The 14,380-nt window shown below is 40.7% G+C and overlaps 1 long non-coding RNA gene across 1 annotated transcript in view; it reads right to left on the reverse strand.

Moving 5' to 3' along the window:
• LOC107533015 (uncharacterized) overlaps positions 1 to 14,380 on the reverse strand; it is a 137,886-nt gene that overhangs the window by 21,861 nt on the left and 101,645 nt on the right. The gene's annotated exons all lie outside the window — the stretch shown is intronic.

Below are 14,380 nucleotides of genomic sequence, written 5' to 3' on the forward strand. Positions count from 1 at the left end.
ATTAGAGGATAGCTTTTATCCTAGATGCTCAGTTTCAGGCAATATTTTCAGAGCCTGAGACTTTTCTTCAAGACAAAGTCTCTTTCTGAAGTTAACAAATGACTAACTGTCACACACAAAATTTCAAAGAGGGCAATAATTAATTAAATTGCTTGGAGAAAAAAATTTCCTCGATCCACCGACATTGTTCAGAATCAAGAGACAGGAATATTTCTTTATGTTCTATTCCCCCCCCCCCCAATTATTTCATTGCATGGGGTCTAAAAAAAGTCTCTACTTCTGGAGGGAAGCTGAGGCAGGGGAAAAATAATCACTCTGCTCAAAAATGATAACTACCCAGTGGCAGTACTAACTCTAATTCTGTCTTCATTTCTCAAAAGCAGGCTGTCTGTTATCAATTCATAAGTCAAGGAAATTTTTCTTCATTCTACAGCTCAATCTCACCCTAATTCTATATCTGATCATTTTTATTCCATTTTGTTATAAAAGAAAAGAATCCAGGTTCCATTTTGAGTTTGAGAAAAATAGAAAATTACCTCTCTCTAGCAAGCAGAAAAGCAGTTCTTATAACAAAATAATTACCTAATTAAAGTGTTCAATTCAGTAAGTTACCACAAGTCCAATTAAATCAAGCTGCCAACAGGAATATATTATACCTGATAAGAAGGAGAGTTAGTGAAAAGATCAACACAAAGCATGAATATCATGCTTTCCATTAAACTTAGGGAAGAGGTTATTTATTCTTTCCTGTAAGAGATGCCATATCTTCCCAATGAAATATTGTTTCTTAACACGCCAATAAAGCTACAGATCAGCAGTGAAAAAGCTACTATCTCCATGCTAATTCAGGAGCTCAGTTAAATGTTTCCTTTGTCGATGAACCTCTAGTCAGGGGTCCAGGAAAATGACAGGCATTGATGATTAGTTTATCATGAAACCACCTTGGTCCTTTCCCCTCACGGTGGGGTGGTGGTGGCCGTGGTCATTCTGTATGAATGAACATATGAACGATGAAAAGAGTGCCAAACGTGGAGCATGACAGAAATGACAGACCTCTTTGACCAAAGAAAGACATCTTTCCACTTCCTAATCAGAGAATCCCATTTCTTTCTTTCTTTCTTTGGCTTCTGTAATATTTCTTTATCATGCTCACAGCATTCTTTCCATAGGCTGGAATCCTGGGCTTTTTTCATTTCTACTTTCAGTTTCATTTATTGTGTTTGCCTCTGCATTGAGAGGAACATTCAGGACACCCATCATCTCTGCGCCGCTCTGCCAGAGTTGCTGCTCCAGTGTAAGAGATGAAAATGCTGGGAAGCAGGAAAAAAGAGTATTGAACTGGGCACGTCAGGCATGGTGTTCAAACTGACCAGTTGGGAGGGAAAGTCCAGGGGAGAAAACAGAAGGGGGTAAAGCACCAGAAAGGTTTCTCTGGCCAATAAAATGAGTCTGAAAGAGTCAATCCCCAGAGCCTTGCTGACTCTATTTTTGGTTCCTGTCTGCTTGTACCCTTACATCTTTACAATGTTTCCTTTTCTCTGAAGGTACCTGAGTGAGACGAATACAGATGTGTGATATTCTCCAGCCTGTGAAACAACATTACAGGCACAACTAGTCCCTGTCTAGATCCTACTCGAAATTTAAAGCAACTATTTCTGAGAAATATGGAAAGTTTATAGAAATTCAGAAAATATCTACTTTGAATTGTATGTACTATATATCATCCTCAAAATAGTTTATAATTTTTATATTCATTTTATGAATATAGGGTGCTATTATTTGATACGTGTAAAGTACAGATTTGATTCAAAGAATTCTACCTTTATTTCACTTGGCATAGTGTTCTTCAGGTCCATCCATGCTGTCACAAAGGGGAAATTTTTCATTTTTATGGCCAAGTATTATTCCATTGTTTAAAGATACCATAGCTGGCCCGGCCGGGCGTGGCTCAGTGGTTAAGTGTCGACCTAGGATCCAGGCGATCAGGGTTCGATTCCCGGTCAGGGCACATGCCTGGGTTGTGGGCTGCAAGCGGATCAATGACTCTCTCATCATGATGTTTCTATCTCTCTCTCTCCGTCTCCTTTCCTCTCTCTGAAATCAATAAAGATATATTTAAAAAAAAAAAAAAATACCATAGCTGTTTTATTCACTCATCTACTGATGGACACTTGGGATGCTTCCAAATCTTTACTGTAAATAATGCTGCAATGAACAGTGGTGATTGTGGAGGCTAGTGGGGTAGGTGGAGGTAGAGAAGGGTATAAGGAGAGTAAATGGTGATGGGGGGAAAATAATAAAAATTTTAAAATAAGGAATTCTACCTTATCTGAAACCACAAAAGAACCTAAAAATTTCTCCCCAGAAGGATAAATGTATTTGCCAAGTATTATGAATTCATAAGAGCTTTTTTCTACTATCGAAGAGAATTTCTTGACTATGTCTGACTGGTACCCATAACATCCACTCATTTTCCTGAACTAATATGCATATTTTTTTTAAATATACCAATGCATTTTTATGTATTCAAAATATCTTTGGGAAATTTCTGTGAGACTATTTCTTACTTTACCTGAGAGCCCTTTGAAGTCAGTGGGACCTCTGAGCTTGAATCAGCCCCATGGAGTAAGAAACCAGAGAAGAAATGGGGCCAATACAAAAATATCCAAACACAAAGAGCGAGACTTTCCTATCTGTGATATGTCCCAAAAGGCTGAGCTCAGAAACTTTTCTAATGAGAGAATTCTTCAAGGGAAAAGAAAAACAGTTCCAAAAAGTGGCCAAGAGCTAGTCAAAAGGAGGAAGTCAGTAATTTAAAATGAATTTTAATGAATGCTGATTCCAGGTTCCAGGAATTAATTATAAAGTTGGTTGGAAAGAGAAAAACTTAGCCTTCATTATAGTTAAAATACAAAGTTGCCCAGAAACACGATATTAAACTTAATAAATCTTCTTATTTCCCTTCCCAATTCTCTGTTTCCAGCCTCATCCTACCGTCTTTCCTACTGATAGCTAAAATGTCACTATTAGTAATTCATTTGGGCTGGTGGTCTTTGGTAAAGCAAATTCTTTTTTATAAAGCAAATTCTCCAGGAACAGGGTGCTGGGCTCTTGGGGAAGGGCTCTTGGGTAGTAGTGAGAACAGGAAATGCTATGAACTGAATGGTGCTCCTTCAAAATAATTCATATGTTGAAGCCCTAACGCCTAATGTAGCTGTATTCAGAGACAAGGCCTCTAAGGAGGTAATTAAGACTAAATGAGATCCTAAGGGTGGGGCCCTGATCCCATAGGATTAGTGAGCCTTCCTTTCTCTCTCTCTCTCTCTCCCACTCTCTCTGCCTCCACAAAGGCACAAAGAGATCATGTGTGCAGATGGCTAAATGGCAGCTGACTGCAAGCCACGCGAAGAGGCCTCAGAATGAAACCAACCTTGCTTTCACCTTGATTTTGGATTTCCCAGCCTCCAGGACTATGAGAAATAAATACCTGTTGTTTAAGCCACACAGTCTGTAACATCTTGTGGGTACTCTGAGCTGATTAAGATGGGATAAGGCAAGGAGAAGCGTCTTATAGAGCAGTTTGAGGGAAGCACTCCCTTAGCAATACACACAGCAGATGTAGGAGATGTGTTTAAAGACAGAGTCATCCTTCCAGAGAGTAAGTTTCTTCATTCTCTTCTGCTGTCGTCCCAAAGTCATGTTGGAATCACTACTGGGAATGCTTGTTCAGGCCATATCACACCTCCTCTTTGAGAACATCTCGAGTCTACCCATACTATGGGCCTGTGGTATAATAAAAATATATTTGGGTTTTGTCCACAGTTCCTGGTAGAGAGCTTATAAAACACTTGGAATTTCCTAAGTGATGGGTGTCTTTTGTATGCTAATGAGATGATACTTGGTAGAGAAGCCCCTAGATGGCTTTAAGGTGGGAGCTGGTCATGAGAAAAGCCAACCAGATAATTAGAACATTCAGCTCTAACCCCCAGCCTCTGGGAGAGAGGAGTCAGGATGGAGACTGAATTCAATCACTAATAGCCATTGGTTTAATCAATCATACAATAAGGAAATCTGGATTAAAAATCCCTAACCAATGGAATTTGGGGAGTTGGTGAACATATCCATGTGCCAGGAGGGTAACACAGCCCAACTGCACTGGAACAGTGCCTCTTCATCTGGATATTCATTTGTATTCTTTATAACAGCATGTAATAGTAAGAACAGCACTTTCCTGAGTTCTGTGAGTCATCCTAGTGAATTATCAAAACTGACAGGGATCATAGGAACCCCCAAAATGGTAGTTGGCCAGGAAGAAGTGTAGATAGATGGGAAAACTAATTATCAGATGGTGTCTAAAGTTGGAGCAGTCTTATGAGACTAGCCCTTAACCTGTAGGGTTTATACTAACTCTGGGAGTTAGTGTCAGAATTGCATTGAACTGTTGGACACCCAGTTGGTGTCAGAGAATTAGCTGATGTGTAGAAAAATGACACATAGGGCCATTGCAGACTTGTGACAGTCCCACTTTGGCAACAGATTGCACCAGGAATACAAACCTGACCCAAGCTGGGTCAATCAGGTTTTCTTTCAAGAATTTGAAATATGGGTCCCTAAGTGACTGTCTAAAAATACTAGACAACTTTAACTGGTCTTGTGAAATTAGAAGATAAAGATTCAGAATTGTGCCATCTCTATGCTCTAATCTATGCATGTGGCACCAAAAAAAATTAGTCTATAGTGAGAAAGTAATAAAGCAAATGTATGAAAGGAAGACCCTGTGGCTACAGAGAAACAGAAAAAGTGAAACACAGGAGGGTGGTTGCCTTGAATCCTGCTGACTCTCCAGTTCCTTAGGTTCCCTCCCTCCTGAGAGCTGACTGCAATTCCTGGTCTTGAGTTTCCTGAGTTCTCATGTATTCTTTTTTTTTAAATATATTTTTTTATTCATTTCAGAGAGAGGAAGGGAGAGGGAGAGAGATATAGAAACATCAATGATGAGAGTCATGGATCGGCTGCCTCCTGCATGCCCCCCACTGGGGATCATGCCTGCAACCCAAGCATGTGCCCTGAATGGGAATCGAACAGTGATCTCCTGGATCATAGGTTGATGCTCAACCACTTAGCCATGCCAGCCAGGCTCATGTATTCTTATAATAAATCCCTTTTTTTTATTGAAGTTTATAAAAGCTGGTTTACATCCTTTCAAACGAAGTCCTAAGATGATGACTAGAATTATAATACTAGTAATGATGATGATGTAGATAACTAATATCTAATAAGGGCTTACTATGTTCCAAACTCTCTCCAAAACACTTTTTTTTCCTTTAATTTTCACACTAAACCTATGATGTTGATATTATTATTACTCCAATATGACTATAAAACATGTAGTACTTAAATACTTGATACACATAAATTGTTCCAGATACAATTTCTGATTGATAGACCTTATATGACTATCTTGGTCAAGAATCCAGTACACGAATTGAATAAAAACAAGTCAACAGCACACTTTACAATCTCCTGTTTTAACATACTTCACCAAATATCATCAAATTTAAGAATCCATCATTTTTTTCATTTACTTCTCCATTTTATTTTGAAAATTTTAAACATAAATACATTGAAAGTATGATACAAAAAACTCTCATTCTCTTTACCTAAATTCATGTTAGGTAAATTCAGTTGTTAACATTTTGCCACAACTGCTACATGTATATATGATATATATATTTCTATCATACTTATAAACACACCAATAAACTTTTTGTCCTAATCTGAAAGTAAGTTGCAAGATGACCTCACTCCTAAACACTCTAGCAGGCATCTTAAAAGGACAAGGAGAAACTCATGTATAACCACAATAACACTGTCACACTCAACAAATTTAACATTATACTATAATTTTATCTAATATGTAGCTCTTATTCATATTCCTCCAGTTATCAAAAAATTAAACACTTTAACTCTGAACCAAAATGGTAACATAAGAGACTCTTGAATTTTCCTCCTCTCGCAGACACATTCATTGTTTAACTACACAAAGAGCAATTTCCTTGGAAAGAAATCCAGAAATTAGATGAGTGACTCCTACATATTGGGTGAAAAGGAAAGCGCCTACATCAAAACACAGGAAAGACTGACACATCTCTCACCATTAAACCCACCCTCGGCACAACATCACACAATCTGGAGGGAACACACAAGTTCTCTCTGAGGAGTAAAGGGTTTGGACCATACAACGAGCACCCCACCTAGGAGTTTAAAGAGCCCATCCAAATATATAGATCTGAAAGACAATTGGGCTTGTATTCACAAGTCCCATATGCCTATAGCAAACAAAGAAGCAGTTTTTAAAAAGATGCAGGAGGACCACCCCACACTACACACCCAGGCAGAAAGAGGAGGCAAAAATACCCATCTCTCAGTTTCTCCCTGGGAGGAACTTAACCACATACTCTTCTAGATGCTGCCAGAAAGTCCAGCTTCTCATCAGCCTACATCTAGATGCTAATTAACATTCTCCCCTTTGGGACACTGATGGCTCTTGGTATAATCCTCAACTCCTGGGAGTCACTTAGAACAAAGATTTCGGCTTGCATGATCACAGAGATTTGAGAGGCAACCAGGAGCTTGAGCAAGGCGGTTTGATGAGGTTCATATCCTACATGAGACAAGTTTGGCAAGACCGGAAGAGATAGCTGTTTTACCTAGTGCATAGAAACCAACAATGGATCGGGGGAAATTAAGAAATAAGGGAATATGTTCCAAAATTTAAAACAATTATTTCCAGAAACAGATTTTAATGAAATAAGTGATTTATCTAGTAGAGAACTAAAAATAACGATCACAAAAATGCTCACCAAGATCAGGAAAACAATACAAAAATGAAGTGAAAATTTCACCAAGGAGATGGAAAATACTAAAAAGTACCAAACAGAAATCATAGAACTGAAGAATATCATTACTGAACTGAAAAATTTCAATAGAGGAGTTCAATAGCAGACTAAATGAATCAGAAGAAAGCATGAATATACTTGAAGACAGAGCAGAGGAAGTCATCCAAACAGAGAAGCACAAACAAAAAAGAATGAAAAAGACTAAAGATAGCTTAAGGGAATTGTGGGACACCATAAAACAGACCAATATATGCATTATAGAGATCCCCAAAGTAGAAAACAATGAGAAAGTAAAGCTTATTCAAAGAAATAATGGCTGAAATGTTTCCTAACCCGGGGAAAGAAACAGACATCAAGATCCAGGAAGTCTAAAAAGAACCAAATATGATAAATCCCAATAGACCCACACAATGGATTATTCAGTTTTTAAAAAGAAGAATCCTGCCATTTGTGACAACATGGATGAAACCAGAGGGCGTTATGCTAAGTGAAGGAAGCCAAAAAGAGAAAGATAAATACTGCACAGTGTCACTTACATGTGGAATCTTAAAAATAAAAGTTGAACACACAGAAACAGTGGATAGAGAGTAGAATAGTAGTTGCCAAGGACAGGGGAGGAGGCTGTAATAAGAGAGAAGCTGATAAAAGGGTATAAACTTTCGGTTATAAGATAAATAAGGTCTGAGGATCAAATGCATAACATGGGGACTATGGTTGAAAATACTGTATTGAATAACTGAAATTTGCTAAGAGAGTAAAACGTAAGTGTTCTCACCAAAAAAAAAAAAAAAGTAAATATGTGAAATGAATATATTAATTAACTCAACAGTGGGAATCCTTTCACATGTATACATACATCAAATCATCACATTTTGCACTTTAAATATATTACAATTTTAGTTTTTAATTATACCTCAATAAAGCCAATTTCTAATTAATTAAACTTTAATTGATCTTGATTTTTTCAATCCAAGATCTCATAAAAAAATCACACATTTCATTTGGTTGTCATTTCTCTTCAATCTGCTTTAATCTATACTAATCCCCTTGCCTTTTTTAATCATTCGAAATATAGCTTCATTTTAATTATCACCAAGAAAGAAAAAAAACTGCTGCCATTAATAATTGTTAAATGTCATCATTATAAGATGAATCCTGTTATATGTTGAAATTTGATATGTTAAAATGTGAGATAAAAGGTGCCTTTTAGAATCAATGAAATATAATATTTCTGTCTGAATTTGATATAAAGGGAAAGTCGCAGGTAATAATCAAAAATTTATAAAATATGTCCAGTAAGAGAGGAGTGGGAAAAAAAGAGTATTTAGCTGAAAGAATGGGCTAAAAGGCAATTTTATAACAACCTTCAAATTTATGATGAACTCTTAAATAAGAGGGTGACAAGATTTTTTCATATTCTAAGAAAACAAAATGAGAAAAAAAGAAAACACATGGATTTAAACCATAAAGGAAGGGCTTAAATTTAAACTAATTTTTTTCAGCCCAGAAATACCTTTAAGTAATTATTAAGAATGACTGATGAACCTCTTTCTCCAGAGATGTGATCAGAACATGCTAGGCTGGGAAGTGGACTTCTAGACAAATTTTTTTGAGTAAAGATATGTGGCCTGGTGGAACAGGGGACAAAGGCATTTTGGAGGTGAACTGTCAAGGGCTGAAGCACAGAAGTCATTATAAGCAAGTCCAAGGCATGACAATAATTTGTTTGGATGAAAAAGAAAGTCCAGGGGAACATGAGAAAAGTGTTTGTTGGGATTTCAAAAGGAAGAACTAGAATGTCATTGACAGAGGGAGGAGAATCCAAGGGTCCGTGAGGGACTATGGAAGCTGGACAGATGTGTCCATGATGGTGACAGTATACAATGGGAAGCCACTCTTCATTTGAGAATTGTTGTGGAAAAAAACACGTTTAATGAAGCTTTTTTTCCTAGCACTTACTGTAGGTTGGCTTGGAATAAGTAAAGAGCAGGGTTAGGGAGTGCAGCTAGAGTCATGGCAACGAGCAAGCCTTACCATACAGACTATGATGGAACCATCCACCGCCCAGACCACCCATACGGACAGCAGAGGCCTGAAAATCTGCCATTAGAATATTTTTCTCTGGCTTCCTGTAAGCCCACTGAGCTATTGTCCATCTTTTAAAACAGGATGCTTCTGTTCCTTCCTAAGGAAAGATTGAGATAGAGCAAGTGGTTAAGATCTTTCAGACACAGAGAACCCAAGGAGAGTAGAGGCTATAGATTCCAAAGCCAGGCTTTACCTACCTAACAATTTTGTCTACTTCTGGGCACCATGATAGAAAAATAAAAACATAGGAGTCTTTCCTTGCTTTTCTCATACTCTTGAATACAAGGTATTATAATGCGATTCCATGCCCACTAGAAACCCTTATTAGTTCTAAGGTCAGGTCAATCTTAATATGAAGCATGTTCCAAAATCTATTATCTAAAATATAATTCAAATCTCAGTACCACGCTTCTTTAATTTTTGATAATGAGCATTTGGTGTTCAAGAGTATATAGCGTTGTAAATTGAGGCAGCTAATCACCCTAAGAATTAGCTCTTTGAAATCAGTGACAAGAGTGCCCTCTTGGGCTTTTTTTTTTTCCTCCTGACCTTGATGTTCCACAACTGCAAATGTTGCTGATGCTTTTAATTTTCTAGATTATAGTTCTCCTATAAGTGATTTCAAAGAACAGACATCTCTCTCTGGAAATAGCTTCTGATTAAATACACCACCTTCATCAATTCACCAGAATCACTGACCATTCTGCCCTTGACCCCAGAACCTAGATTTGCCCACAGGACAATAATAAAAGGGGGAGGGGAGAGGATTCAATGCTACAGTTAAAGATACCATCAGAAGTTGCTTAGTTTATCAACTCTTTATAGAGGGGGTTGGGCCTTCTTGGGGTTTTTTACACCTGTACCTCTCTCACCAGAGGTATTTGGTAACTGTGTATTGGCCTAAAGAAAATTCTCTAATGGGCATTAGAAGGCACTGAGTAGTTTTAAAGTGTATTCCAAAATGCAGCAGGTGCCAACAGCCCCTTTTTACTGATGAGCACTACTACTGCTAAGTTGCCACCAACCCCCTCAGAGGTACCCCACTCAGGTGGATAGAACCTGCCGCCCACACTGTACGAGTGTTGCCCTGAACGTGGTCTGCTCGGGTTCTTGGAATCTTTCTCCAGGGCAGAACACGTCAATCACTCACAGAAAGAATACTTTCTTCATCCCTATCTGAAAATGAAATGTACCCTCCCATTTCACTCTTCAGGGCCATCCTTATGCCCCCAAAGTAATTCTGAGGCATTCTATTTCATTTCCATGATAGCAGATTTATGAATATTTACTGATAGCGAGCAATGACTATAGGGAAGTCCCAGGAGGGGGCTCAACTTCACTGCATTAGTTTTAATAATGAAAGTTTCAAAGGAGCCAATGTGCCTTCCTTAGCTCATTACAAATACACAGCTTAACAATCTCAAAGCAAATGACTGAAACAATAAGATATAATAAAGGAAGGGTGAAAAGACATCTCCCCCTAGAAAAAAAATTAGAGTCCCAGATGTTAGAAAAATGCTACCAGTCAGAATGCAAACCAGAGCCCACTTTAGTCCTTTGATCTGAGTCTTTACTGTGCTTCTATTTATATGCAGATTTCTTTTAGCATAAAGATTTCTACTTTCAGTTCATTTTATAGCAACCTTCACATTTTCAGTTACTTGGAATCCCAGATAGACTTTTTCTACTCTCTGGGTATTTTGAATACTACCTTTCTAGTGGCCTAGATTGAAAAGTGTCCAAGAATGTCTAAATTCCTATACAACAGTAAAATATTGTTGTTTTCTATCTAAACACCCAGAATGGAATTTAACAAACTAAAAACGAAAAAAATCCATCCATAATCACTCCTGAATTCAGTGTGCATGTATTGAGTGCCTACTACACACCAGGCACCTTCCCAGGCCCTGGGGATTCAGCAGTGAGCAAGACAGAGAAAAAGAATTGTTCTCAAGGAGCTTACATTGTACGGGCGGGAGTGGGGAGGTAGACGCAATAAACAAACAAGAAAGTAAGTAGTATGGGAGATGGACATAAGTGCTAAGAAGGAAAATAAAGCAGGGGAAGGAGTCAAGGGATCCAAAAAAAAGTCAGCGAGAGTAGCAGGACAGTAGGAACAGCATCACTGATAAGCTGAAATGCAAGCAGAGGCCTAAGGTCAACCGGTGCCAGAAGTATCTTGAGACCAGCAGCAGCAGAAAAGCTGATGTGCCTTGAGCAAAGTGGGTGAGGAGAGGCTGGCAGGAGATGGAGTCAGAGAGAGAACCAGGAGCCAGACAGGATTGAGCTCAGCAGCCACAGTCTGGCTCTGTCTGGCTGGAACTCAGAGTGAGGTGGAAGCCACTGGGGGCTATTGAGTGGGGGTAAAGGAACACCCTTATTTTCTAATAACTTAAATCATCTCCAATTACTTACTATTTCTAACCCTGAGGTTTTGTAAATTTTTTTTAAAGCCTTACTCTCAAAACAAGATTGTTTCAAGGCTCATTCTTTACTCTTTTGTGAACTTGGGAAGAGAAAAATGGGCTTCCCTTCTGTTTCAGAGAACACACATGGAAACCCAAATTCTACACATTGATCTTCAAACGGAATTAACTACTTTGGGAATAAGGGATAACTCAGGCCTACTGCCTACACACACTTCTCTGAGGCAGAAGGGTGGGTGGATGAGATGGCCCGTGAATGCTGATAGGAAACCTATTAGCTGAATCACATTAGATTAGCCAAGTAGTGTTACTGAGGGCATCCGAAAAACCGAAAGTGCTAACATCAGTGAGCTATGCATTAAACAGAGGTGAGTTACTAATACCTAGAAGGACAAATGGAAATTCTTTCATTACTTAAAATAAACTTATCCATATTTTCTAAGCAACTACCTCTTTCTTTGGTCATGCACGAGGAAAGCTGCTTATCCGTCAGGTGAAGGCAGTTACTAAAGCAGAAGCAGGCAGGTACTTGGTTTGATGTGCACGTCCCTTGCAGAAACGACCTCCATCTGAGTCTGCCATTGCGCCCAGAATTAGGTATTCCTTTGGGCTAAGCCGTTTTCTCACTAAAAGGCCTTTACAAAAGCACATTAACTTCCCAGGCCCTGGTGATACACACTCGCTAGCTAAAAACCTTGGCAAACACGGCCCTAAGGGAAAGTAATATAAGTGGGCATTGGCTCAACAACAGCACTTTTTTATCCTTTTATTAATAATACCACTTATTGAGAGGAAACAAGATGGTGGCGTAGGTAACCGCTGCACCCGCCGCCTCCCACAACCACATCAGAATTACAACTAAAATCCAGAACCACCGTCACTCAGAGCCTCCTGAGATCCGGCTGAACAGAAGCCCCACAACCAGGGAGCTGAAGGAGCACCTAGAGCGGGAGGAGGGACGGAGACGCGGGCGGATCGGGGCTGAATCCCGGAGATGCTGCCGCAGGCCCACAGCCGGTGCCGCAGGGTAAACCCGGGAGGGAATCTCAGTGGTGGGGGTTTCCCGGAGAAGCGAGGGGTTGCAGCCTCACAGCAGGCCCCCAGCCCAGGGCTCCAGGGCCGGGAAGAAACATCCCCACAACTCTGGGCTGTGAAACCAGCGGGGACTGTCCCTGAGGGTCGCGGAGGCTGCGGGAGCCCCAGCAGCTCCTCTAAAGGGCCCGGCACGGACTCACTCGGACGCTCCCTCTGAGCCCAGCGCCGGGCAGCAGCCTGAAAGGACCCGGGACACTCGGGGAGGAACTAACCTGCCTGAGATCCGGGCGAGAGCTGGAGGGCGGCTTCCTCCCAGGCAGAAGGGCTGGCGGAGGCCATGGCTCCTGTGGCGAGTCCTCCCCGCACAGCCGGCAGGCAGGCGCCATATTTGAGTCGCCAGCCCCTGACTCACACCTTTGGCCCCGCCCCGTGATTCCCGGAGGCCCCGCCCCTCCCCACCTGCAGCTCATCCAGGCCATTTCCAGGGGCTTTTCTGTGCAAGTGGCCTCTCGAGCCTCATGCTTAGGACTTTCCTAAAATCTCTCAAACAAGCAGCAGCGGGCCCCACGCGGCTTGATAAGTGGCCCAGGCCTGGCACTAGTGGCAGGTGCATTGGCTCATAGCTTGGCCTCTCCTGGGCACCTCCAAGCCCAGCACAAGTAGCAGCCAACTACGGTTTGCTGTGTAGCTCATGCTGGGTGACCCTGGGCAAGGCACTGGCACAGGCTGACTCTGCACCTCCCGGGAGGCCCCAGAGACAGTGCACCTGGTGGTCAGACTCGACCACGCTGGATTACAACCCTGCCACATCCACGAGTGACACACTCAAGGGGCACACTTGGTGAACACCAAAGCCCCACTGAAGTAAATCCTGCTCCATGTGGGTGTCTCCAGCACAGCAGCTCTCTGGCTGTAGTTGCAGCTGGTCCTCACAGCCGACTGGTCTGGGGGTCAATTCCTCCCAGGGACACCAAAAGCAACCAAGGCTCAACTACAACAGGACAGTGCACACAGCCCACACAGGGGAGCACCTAGAAGGCCCAGCTCAGGGGACTGGGGAGGCTGAGCCACTGGACCCTACAGGACACCTACTACACAAAGCCACTCTACCAATTCCAGGAGACATAGCAGCTCTACCTAATACACAGAAACAAACACCAGGAAGCAGCCAAAATGTGGAGGCAAAGAAACATGTCACAAAGGAAATAACAGAAGAAATCTCTAGAAAAAGAACTAAATGAAATAGATCCAAGCAAGTGAACAGATACAGAGTTCAGAATAATGGTTATAAGGATGCTCAAGGATATTAGTAAGAGTATGACGAAAATAATTGAGAAAATCGATGCTACACGAACTGAAATGAAGAATAATTTACAGGGAATCAACAGTAGAGTAGAGGACACTGAGAATCAAATCAGCGATTTGGAACATGAAGAAACAAAAAACACCCAAACAGAAGAGCAAAAAGAAAAAAGAATCCAGAAATATGAAGATAGCATAAGGAGCCTCTGGGACAACTTCAAGAGACCCAACATTTGTATTATTGAGGTGCCAGAAGTAGAGGAAAGAGAGCAAGAAATTGAAAACCTATTTGAAAAAATAAGTACAGAAAACTTCCCCTACTTGGGGAAAGAAATAGTGCAGAGGTTCCTAAACAAGAAGAACCCAAAGAGGCCCACAGCAAGACACATAATTAAAATGCCAAAGGTTAAAGACAAAGAAAAAAATCTTAAAAGCAGCAAGAGAAAAGCAATTAGTTACCTACAAGGGAGCACCCATATGATTGTCAGCTGATTTCTCAACAGAAACTTTTCCAGGCCAGAAGTGGCAAGAAATATTCAAAGTGATGAAAAACATGGAACTACAACCAAGATTACTCTACCCAGCAAAGCTATCATTTAGAATTGAAGGTCAGATAAAGAGCTTCTCAGA

This window comes from Miniopterus natalensis, chromosome 1, assembly GCF_054644295.1.
Source record: "Miniopterus natalensis isolate mMinNat1 chromosome 1, mMinNat1.hap1, whole genome shotgun sequence".
NCBI classification, from domain to species: domain Eukaryota; kingdom Metazoa; phylum Chordata; class Mammalia; order Chiroptera; family Miniopteridae; genus Miniopterus; species Miniopterus natalensis.